The sequence below is a fragment of the Antechinus flavipes genome, chromosome 5 (genome assembly GCF_016432865.1).
Source record: "Antechinus flavipes isolate AdamAnt ecotype Samford, QLD, Australia chromosome 5, AdamAnt_v2, whole genome shotgun sequence".
Lineage (NCBI taxonomy): Eukaryota > Metazoa > Chordata > Mammalia > Dasyuromorphia > Dasyuridae > Antechinus > Antechinus flavipes.
In genome coordinates, this window is record NC_067402.1 from 232297678 (window position 1) to 232309466 (window position 11789).

The following is an 11789-nucleotide window of genomic DNA, read 5'->3' on the forward strand; positions in this document are numbered from 1 at the left end:
TTTTCTCTCTCTCTCTCTCTCTCTCTCTCTCTCTCTCTCTCTCTCTCTCTCTCTCTTTCTCTCTCTCTCTCTCTTTCTCTCTTTCTTTTTCTCTTTCTCTCTCTCTCTCTTGCAAATGGAAAATATTTAATAAAATAAATTACACAAATAATGTTAGCAAGTCTTTTTTTAAGTCAATATACAACCTATGGAAATTCTTCTGTATAAATTAGTAGTCCCTTTTTCTAACTGAATGTGCCACTAGTGTTCTATGCAGTCCTTCATACTATCTACCATTAACAGTTGCAGCCAATTATTTTGGGAAATCATTGGTAGAGAGTGGAGAGGTGAATATTTGTATATTTTATACCTGTACTAGGCAATAATTGAGTATCACTATTCATAATCACAACAGAAATAGAAAGTAGGAAGGGGTCAAATGGTATAACTGAACACCAATCTTGAATGATAACTCTAACATTAACTCTAAAAGCACATTTAAACTTTGCAATATAGTCAATATCTCTTTGATGGCAAGTTCAGATCTTTTCTTTCTTGAATTTTTCTTAACAAAAGAAAGAATTGCTCTTTTTAAAAAAATTTATTTTATTTAATAATAACTTTATATTGACAGAATCCATGCCAGGGTAATTTTTTACAACATTATCCCTTGCACTCGCTTATGTTTCGATTTTTCCCTTCCCTCCCTCCACCCCCTCCCCAAGATGGCAAGCAGTCCTATATATGTTAGATATGTTGCAGTATATCCTAGATACAATATATGTTTGAAGAACAGAACAGTTCTCTTGTTGCACAGGGAGAATTGGATTCAGAAGGTAAAAATAACTCGGGAAGAAAATCAAAAATGCAAATAATTCATATTCTTTTCCCAGTGTTGTTTCTTTGGGTGTAGCTGTTTCTGTCTATCATTTATCCATTGAAACTCAGTTAGGCCTCTTTGTCATAGAAATCAACTTCCATCAGAATACATCCTCATGCAATATTGTTGTCGAAGTGTATAATGATCTCCTGGTTCTGCTCATCTCACTTAGCATCAGTCCATGTAGGTCTCTCCAAGCCTCTCTGTATTCATCCTGCTGGTCATTCCTTACAGAGCAATAATATTCCATAACATTCATATACCACAATTTACCCAGCCATTCTCCAATTGATGGGCATCCATTCATTTTCCAGTTTCTAGCCACTACAAACAGGGCTGCTACAAACATTTTGGCACATACAGGTCCCTTTCCTTTTTTTAGTATCTCTTTAGGGTATAAGCCCAATAGAAACATTGCTGGATCAAAGGGTATGCACATTTTGATAACTTTTTGGGCATAATTCCAGACTGCTCTCCAGAATGGTTGGGTTCGTTCACAACTCCACCAACAATGCATCAGTGTCCCAGGAAAGAATTGCTCTTATAAGGTCAATCATACAACTGCGGAAAATTTTCTGGATATCTCTATCTCTGGGCAGTCAGAACACAAATGTGAAAACTGAAATGATTCAGACAAAGCTGCTTTACCTTAATTGTGTTGATTTCTCTTAAATATGTATTTCAATGAACAAAATATAAATTCTTGTTATTATTTTAGGACTTTAAAAATGAATACCAAAAGTCACTTTCCAGGGCACCTAGAATAAAGATTTGGTGTTAGAACTCAGATTTAATAGAGCTACAACTCAAAATGGCTCTAGTTCAGGGGGGGAATTGAAAATCAATTTAATTTAATTTAATTAGTGAGTGAAGAAATACGTAATTTCTCATTTTTGTTGGATCTATTAAAGTCCACACTTTCATGTAAAATTTCACTATCATTAATTAAAAATCTATGTCAAGCATAATCATTCATTTTTTTATGAGAATGGAACATGCAGCTCCAGCCTTGCCTGTCTGTCCTCATTGGGAGAGGAAGAAAATCACAAAAAGTAGAGCACAGGCAGGGAAGAGAAAACCCTTATAGTCTCACATCATTAAATACAACATACATTTGAGTATCTCATAATTTAGCATGGAGATGTTTTTCATTTTTGCTGTGCCTATCTCTTCTGGGGAGTCTGCAATTTAAACCAAAGCTTGTAGACATAGTTCCCTGTAGCACAATCTCTCTGTCACTGAAGCTGATGAAGAGAACTCTCCAAAATCTAGAGGAGGCAGTCTACTTTCCTTTTTTTATTATAGTAAGTTTATTTTTAATACACATTGCTTTACAAATCATGTTGGGAGAGAAAAATCAGAGCAAAAGGAAAAAACCATGGGAGAGATAAAAAAAACCAACAACAGAAAAAAGAAGTGAACATAGCATGTGTTGATTTACATTCCATCTCTTTAGTTCTTTTCTGGATGAAGATGGCATTTTCTGTCCAAAGTCTATTGAGACTGCTTTGTGTCATTGAACTATTGAGAAGAATCAAGCCTTTCATAGTTGCTCATTGCACATTCTTGTGGTTATTGTGTACAACGTATTCTTGGCTCTGCTTGTTTCACTCAGCATCAGTTCATGTAAATCTTCCCAGACCTTGGTCATCATTTTTTATAGAACAATAATATTCCATTACCTTCATGTACCATAACTTATTCAACCAGTCCCCAGCTGATGGGCATCCACTCCTTTTCCATTTTTTTTTGCTACTACAAAAAGAGCTGCTATAAATATTTTTGCACATGGGGGGTCCTTTTCCCTCCTTTATGATTTCCTTGGGATACAGACCCAGTAATGGCACTGCTGGGTCAAAGGGTATGCATGGTTTTATAGCCCTTTGGGCCTAGTTCCAGATTATTCTCCAGAATGGTTGGATCATTTCACAGCAATAATGCATTAATGTCCCAGTTTGCCCTCATCCCCTCCAACATTTATCATTATCTTTTTCTGTCATCTTAGTCAATCTAAGAGGTATTAGGTGGTATATCGGAGTTGTTTTAATTTGCATTTCTCTAATCAATATTGATTTTTTCATATAACTATAAATGGCTTTAATTTTGTCATCTGAAAATTGTTTTTGACCATTTATCAATTCGAAGATCACTTGAATTCTTATAAATTTGACACAGTTCTTTATATATTTTAGAAATAAGACTATTATCAGAAATACTGGCTGTAAAGATTTTTTCCCCAGCTTTGTACTTCCCTTTTAATCTTGTATTCTGTTGGTTTTGTTTGTGCAAAAAAATTTTAACTTAATGTAATCAATTTTGTCCATTTTGTCTTTCATAATGTTCTCTAGTTCTTCTTTGGTCATAAATTTCTCCTTTTTCTAAATTCTCTAAATCCTTGTTCTCCCAATTTGTTTATAGCATCATCCTTTATGCCCAAATCATATATTCATTTTGAGCTTATTTTGATATGGGATGTGAGATGTAGGTCTATGCTGAGTTTCTGACATATTATTTTCCAGTTTTCCCAGCAATTTTGATCAAATAGTGAGTTCTTATTCCAGAAGCTAGAGTTTGGGGGTTTAGATTGTAAAAGGTCTTGATTATTGTGCTGTGTGTATCTAATCTATTCTACTGATTCACCACTCTATTTCTTAGCCAGTACCTAATGGTTTTGATGACTGCTTGATAATATAATTTTAGGTTTAGTATTGCTAAGTCACCATTCTTTGTATTTTATTTTTCATTAATTCCTTTGATATTCTTGACTTTTTGTTCTTCCAAATGAATTTTGTTATTATTTTTCTACTTCTATAAAATATTGTTTTAGCAATTTAATTGGTATGGCACTGAACAAGTAGACCAATTTAGACAGAATTGTCATTTTTATCATATTAGCTCACCCTAGCCATGAACAATTGATATATTTTCAGTTGTTTAGATCTGATTTTATTTGTATGAGAAGTGTTTTGTAATTGTGTTCATATAGTCTTTGGTTTGTCTTGTCAGGTAGACCCCCAAATATTTTATTTTGCTTACAGTAATTTTAAATTGATTTTTGTTTTTACTTCTTGCTGATGGCCTTTGTCATTAATATATAGAAATGCTGATGATTTGTGAGGATTTATTTTATATCTTGCAACTTTTCTAAAGCTGTGAATTGTTTCCAGTAGGTTTTTGGATGATTTTTTAGGATTCTCATCATATCATCTGCAAAGAGTGATAGTTTTATTTCTTTATTGCCTATTATAATTCCTTTAATTTCTTTTTCTTTTCTTTTTGCTAAAGTCAACATTTTTATTACAATGTTGAATAATAGTGATGATGATGGACATCCTTGTTTTACTCCTGGTTTTATTGGGAATGAGTCCAGCTTCTCTCCATTACAAATAATGTTTCCTGTAAGTTTTAGATAGATACTACTTATTATTTTAAGGAAAGTTCCATTTATGCCTATGCTCTCTAGTGATTTTTTAATAGAAATGGGTGCTATATTTTGTCAAAAGCCTTTTCTGCATCTATTGAGATGATTTTTGTTGGTTTTGTTATTGATACAGTAATAGTTTTCCTGATATTGAATCAGCCCCACATTCCTTATATAAATTCCATTTGGTCTTAGTGTATTATTCTGCTGATAAGTTGTAATCTCTTTACTAATATTTTATTTAAAATTTTTGCATCAATATTCATTAGGGAGATTGGACTGTAATTTTCTTTCTCTGTTCTGGCCCTTTCTGGTGTAGATATCAGTGCCATATTTTTGTGATAGAAGGAATTTGGTAGTACTCTTTCTTTATCTATTTTGCAAACAGTTTACATAGTATTGGTATTAATTATTCTTTAAATGTTTGGTAGAATTAACTTGTGAATATCTGGGTCTGGAAATTTTTTCTTATGGAGTTCATTAATGACTTGTTCAATTTCTTTTTCTAAAATGGGACTATTTAAGTATTTTATTTCCTCTTCTGTTAACCTGGGCAATTTATATGTTTGTAAATATTTATCCATTCCAGTTAGATTGTCAGACTTGCTGCCAGAGAGTTGGGCAAAATTATTGCCCTATTATTGCTTTAATTTTTTATTCATTGGTGGTAAAGTCATTCCTTTCATTTTTGTTGCGGTGATTTGTTTTTTTTTTCCTTTTTCTGATCAAATCAACCAAAGTTTCATCTATTTTGTTAGTTTTTTCATAAAGTCAAGTCTTAGTTTTGTTTATTAGTTCAATATTTTTCTTAGTTTCTATTTTATTAATCTCTCCTTTGAGCTTCAAAATTTCTAATTTTGTATTTAATTGAGGGCTTTTAATTTGTTCTTTTTTTTTTTTTTTAGCTTTTTAAGTTTTATGTCCAATTCATTGATATCTTCTTTCTCTATATTATTTATGTAACTATTTAGAGATATAAAATTTCCCCTAAGAGCTGCTTAGCCTGAGTCCCATAGGTTTGGTATAATGTTGTCTTATTATTGCCATTGTCTTAGATGAAATTATGGATTGTTTCTGTAATTTGTTGTTTGACCCACTTGTTCTTTAGAATTAGATTAATCTCCAATTGGTTTTTAATCTATCTTTCCCTGGCCCTTTATTGAATATAATTTTTATTGCATTGTGGTCTAAAAAGGTCTATCTTTTTGCATTTGATTGTGAGGTTCTTATGCCCTAATACATGGTCAGTTTTTGTGTAGGTGCCATGGACTGCTGAGAAAAAAGTGTATTCATTTCTGTCTCTATTCAATTCTCTCCAGAAGTCTATCATATTTAGGTTTTCTAGAACCCTGTTAACTTCCCTAGTTTCATTCTTGTGCATTTCTCTTAATATTTGTGATTTAGAGCATTTTTCATGTGATCATGAATACCTTGCAATTTATATCCTTCTACCACTTATCTATTGTTCATTATTTATATATCTTGGATACCAGATCATTCTTAGAGAAATTTGATAAAGACTTTTCCCACTTGTTTCCTTTCTTATTTTAGGAACATTAATTTTATTTGTAAAGTTTTTCTGATTCATCTAATCAGAAGTTTCGTAATTGCTTCTATCTCTTGTCTGGTTAAGAATATATCTCTTACCTATAATTGTGAGAGTATGTGATCTGCTTTCGCTTCTGAATTTTTAAAATAATATAATTTTTAATACCATGATTTTGTATATATTTAGGATGTATTATAGAATATGACCTAAGGTATTAGTCTAAATCTAATTTATGTCAAACTGCTTTTCAGTTTTTCTAGCATTTATAAAAATCAAATAAAGGCTTTCTCCTAGGTAATTTATGTTTTACAATTTATCAGGCACTGAACTATTGAGTTTCATTGTGGTTTGTCTAGTCTGTTCCATTGATTGAGCTCCTCATTAAAAAAAACAAAACAAAACAATATCAGATGGTTTTGATAACTGCTGCTTTCCAGTTCTGAAATCTGATAGTGCTAGTTATTGTCATCATTTCCCATTATATTCTCTATTTTTTTTCCCAAATGAATGTTGTTATTATCTCATCAAATCCTACAAAGTATCTTATTGTAATTTAATTGGTATAGCACTAAATGTTTGGAAGCACGGTCATTTTTATTATATTGGTATCACTTACTGTACACTGAATATTCCTCTAAGTTTTTTTTCCTTTAAAGATCACTTTGTTATCAAACAGTCTTTAATGAATTTTATTAAGTCAATTCACAGATATTTTAATCACTTAGTGGTTATTTGGAATGGGATTTCTTTTTCTGTTATTGCTTCTTGAGTTTGTTATTATTATATAGAAATCTTGTTGATTTCTGATAATCTATTTTTTAGCCTGAAATTTTGGTGAAGCTATTAATTTTCTCAATTAGTGTCTTTGTTGATGCCCTAACATAAGACAAGGTAGACCCATAAAGAGTGGAAGCCTTTTTCAGATCTTTGATAATTTCCAGATTAAAAGGAGTGTATCTTCTCCTTTCTTGACCTGAAGAGTCAAACTCTTCAATCACAGGGTATGCTTCTATTCTCAAATCAGATGTACCCTGTCCTTTCTCTTTAGCTTTAACTAGTGCCTTTTATAATTGTGTCATAGAGGATGGACAAAGCTGCTTCATGGGTAGTGCTGATGGTGCCTTTCCCACTCCTCCTGCTCCCTCTATCCATGAAGGTGAAATTAAGGGAGGATGGTCAGGAGATGGGGAATGCCTAAGGGCACCTGCTTGGCTGTAACTGAGCTGTGAAAGTGAGAAGCACCACACACCTTAAGTTCATCAGTGCTGTACTTAACTGCTTTCTTGTCCAATTCTCCATGCTTTTCAGCTGCTTTGTCAGTACTATCCCCGTCCTGCTCTTTCTCCTCAAAATTCCTTGTCTGTCTGTCCATCTTAAAATTTTTCCTTTTTTTTTTTAAAGAACCTGTGGGATTCTTTAAAGCCTATTGTATTATATTGTACATAAGGAATGTTTCCTCAGGAATTGAATCAGGACCCATAGCTTCATAATATTCAATTAGTTGCTCTCCCGCTATTTCCCATATATTTGGCTTTAATTTGCCCTGTAGAAACTTGCCTCTTTTCCTTTGTGCCTTATTCCCAGAATGAAAACAATTATTGGAAATGCCAAGAAAAGACATTATACCTTTCCCCATTAATCTTTCCCCATTGAATAACATCCCATACCTTCTCCCTGGTTACTTTCTTTCTCTCCTTTAGCTCAAAAATCTTCTCCTTAAATCCATGCCCTTCCATTCCTCCAGGTGCTAATTACTCCCAGTATTTCCAATATCCCTAATATTTTCAACTCTCCCATCACCAAAGTATTATCTCCTCTCCACCCTATCCTTTTCAGTTTCCATCCTCCTCACCTTCTTCCCAAGAGACTATAGGTGTCACCTTTTCATTGCTATACCTTAAATTAACAATGCATCATATTTTTCTATCCTCCTGATTCCTCCTCTCCTTTTATGTGCCTTTCCATTTTTGGGAATGTAGTCTCACAAAAAAAAAAAAATCTTGATTCATCGATAGGTTGAATGTCACCATATTATGTCCAAAATGTTTCAAGTTCTACTATTGCCTTTGTTTAATTTTCTGTCACCTCTGTCTTTTTGTGCACCTTTAGGAAGAATTCTCCTACTGGTCTCTTTACTGTCATTCCTTGCTATTCTTGGCTGAAGCATTTATTCACTCCTTCTGCATTTCAGTTTCCTGGAGTACAAGAAGCAAATAATCTCTTCAGGTTTAGTTTTTTCCAAAGAATGTTTCAAATACTTCTCTGTCCTAATGTCCTAAAATTTGTATTGTCTGTCAATGGTCAAGCTCAGATTTGCAGGGTCCGCTGCATTTTGTGTCTTGTTGCTCTTATAGAGCACATTATTCCATTCCTTCCTATGTTTTCTAGTAGGTAAAGAATAGTCTTGTGTTATTAAATTTTCTTTTTATTTGACTATCTTCTGATTAGTTGCAGAATTTGTTTCTGTATTGAATTATTCAATTTAACCACCGTGTTTCTTGTAATTTATACCCTTACTTTTTCTTTTCTGCAGACAATTTATGAATTCTTTCAATTGATATTTTTTTTTATGTGTTCTGAAGTTCTTGACTGTTTTCTTGCATAATTTTTTGCATTATAGTTAAAGGGTTTTGCCTATTGTATTTCTCTGGAAAATGTACAATTCTTAGATTGTCTCTATGCATCCTATTTTTGAGATCAGTGTGTTTTCCTTGCATAGTAAGAATATTTTCTTTTAATGTCTTTGGTTTTTATTTCTCTTTATCTAGTGTCCTTCATTTTTGTATATTTGTATTTCTAATCTATTGTTCTTTTTTTTTGTTTGTTTCTTTGGTGAGGCTGGCCATTGGAGATTCTGGTGTTTCTTTTTTGTGTATTATATCTGTGCAGATCATGAATTCTGCTGTCATAATTCTCATTTATTTTTTCAATAACTCAGGAACAACAAATTGTGGTTTTATGTTCTCTTCATATTCCACAAGATCTGTCTTCTGCTTATTAAGTTTGGAGACTTTTCCTTTATTTTTCAGTATTTATTCATAAATTATTACACTCATGTACTAGTTCTAGAAATCATGTTCCCTTATACTGTTAATATTTTCCATATTGATTTATCTGTTTATTTTCAAAGTCTTTGAGTTTTCTTCTTTCTTTCTTCTTTGATAATTTTGTCATTCTCCCCCCCCCCCTTATTTTCCCCTATTGCTTATTTTCTGACTCTCTCCCCTCTCTCTTCTCTCTAATGGTGATTTCCTTAGGGACTGGATCTCAGAATCTCAGCCTCCTCCCATACTAGATAATTCATGGTTCTCTAGCTCCAAATGATATTTGAAATAACAGAATTGGCTCCTGCTGTAGAGTGTACAGTCTGCTACTTCTCTTTTCTTTAGTTTTCTGACCCTTTATTTTTAACCTTCTCTTTCTGGTTCTCTGTTCTCTGGCTTGTTTCAGAATATTAACATATTGGTGCCTTAGAGTTGATTTCTGTTATTTGGGCCTCTAAGCTTCTGGGAGAAAGGGGTGAAGTGTAGCATATCATGATTTTCAATGAAGTTTTTTTTTTTTAAACAACAACAACTTTATTTTGGATTCTAGTTTTCTAGACCATGCAGATAGCTGTGGTTGATTTATCTTTGACATATGATTTTTGTTTTGAAGAGGTTAAGAGGTTATGATGATCAGAGAAAGTATCTAATCTTCTACTTTGTTAATGCATGGAAATCATAGTCCATCCTGTGTGATCCTTGTTTGCCTATATCCATAAAATTTCCATAGGGGGTCAGCAACTTGGGAGAATTTCCAGATTTATTTTGACATTGCAGAGATATCAATACTATAGATGACTATTTGACTATTGCGTTATTATGGATTTACATTATGATCTCTGAGTGGGATATTATGATGAGAAGAATGGAAAAGGTGTAAGTTAATATTAACCCCATTCAGAAGTGATTTTTTTTTGGTTAATAGTGACTCTTTTGCCATTTGCAACTTTATTTGGGAATTTGCTATGTACAGAAATAGATCAGCGCCTTCAAGTAACAGTGTGAGTAATCAATGCATTATCTATCTCTCTTATTACCTCTCCTACCATTTCCAGTTATCCTCTTACATCCTTTTATATCATTTTTGTTTCCTTAATAAAACCCACAAAACACCATGGTCTCTGAAGAATTGAAATTGAGGATCCCTTAAGTAGCCATGGAGAGATGCCTAGTTGGTACGGGCAGACTGCAACACTTTACAAGTCAATTGTTACTTAGGAGAACCAGCATAGCCAAAATCACCAAAGGCACCAGCCTTGTGACCACACAAGGCAAGAGAGAGCGTTAACCAATAGCCCACTTTTGTGATCCATTAGTGGCTACTACATGTCAAGAGAATGTAAGGAAGACCCCTAGTACATTAGGTGGTAATTTTGTTATAATTTGAATCTGCCTATGGTAAATTTATTGGAAGGTATAAGCTACAGTTGTATAAAATGAATTGCTATGGATGAGTTGAAATTTGCATAGCTGTAGGAAATAGATCTTTGATGAGATCAAAGGTTCATTTTAGAATCAGAGAATGAACACAAAAGACAGAAGAGACCCGGGAGACAGTGTTTTGATGAAAGAATAAGCGGATAGATATTCACTGGGGTTCACTAGCTAAATTTTCTCATACAGGAAGAGCACTCTGAAGATAATAGGGAATTTTAATGTAGATATTCTTACTTTGGGGACAGGTGGAGGAAAGAAATATGATTACTTAAATTCATGGTTAGCAGGAATTTATGGAGTCCTGCAGTGGAGATGAAGGATGATTTTTAAAATTGGGGAATGGGAGAGTGAGTGGATGGAAGGGAATCAGAAGACACCTGTTCAAATTTAAATGTGACTTATAGAAATCTTGGGCAATTGGCTTCACAGTTTGATTTTCTAGGTGTTGTTATTCGAAAATGCTGCAGTTTTATTTTTGATTTCTCTGTATTGTACCGTAGAGCACATCTCTTCACTGTCTCTCCAGAGACATACCTTGGCTTTTCAAATAGAAAAGCACTGAACCTTCCTTCTTCCACACTAAAAGACCTTTGTCCTGAACCACACATGTGGATTTTAAACAGAAAATAATATTAGAGCACAGTGCTTCCTTTATAGGAGACCTTATGTGCCTTATGCAGCTTTCTGAGTTCCTGTGTCCATGGATTTATGATGTGCTCTACAGTTTCCACATTCTCAGTGCTGTTTTCCCACATTTGAAGGAGAAATGATCAAGAGACTTGTGCTGGAATAAAATTTATTCTGTCTTGAGCTATGTAAAGGTTCCAAATTCACCACAGCATGGAAAATATAAATTCTGTAAGCATCTTGGGTCCTTCCCAGGTACTGCCGACAGGCAGACACCGTGCTTAGTGCAGAAATGAACATTGCATTCTTATAATTACTGCTCTGATCTGAGTTGTTTTCATTTTACGAGTCGAGTGACAGGAATCTGACCAGGTTTCATGGCCCTCACACTTGGTTTTAGTGTTGAAGAGAAATCACCCTTGTTTTCCCTCCCACCTCCCCATACCTCAACTCTTCTGGGATCTGGATTGAGAGAGAAGAGAAGGAGTTGCTTTGAATGTTGACTATTATGGATTTACATCTTGATCTCTGAGTGGGGTGTTATGATGTGAAGAATGGAAAAAGTATAAGTTAATATTAATCCCTATTCAGAAGTGATTGTTTTTGTTAATTGTGATTCTTATGGTAGTATCAATTTTATTTAGGAATCTGATACTTAGGGAAGTAGATCAGAGCTTTCAAGCAATAGTGTGGACAAAATTTTCTTGTAGCTTAGTTGAAGAACTTATCTTGTCCATACTTAAATATATCCTTTTCCCTTAGCACTACCCCTTTCCCTACTATTCTGAACTTAAGCCCATATTAGACAAGGTAATTAGTCAAGTCAAATGAAACTTGAAATTGTAGTGCTAT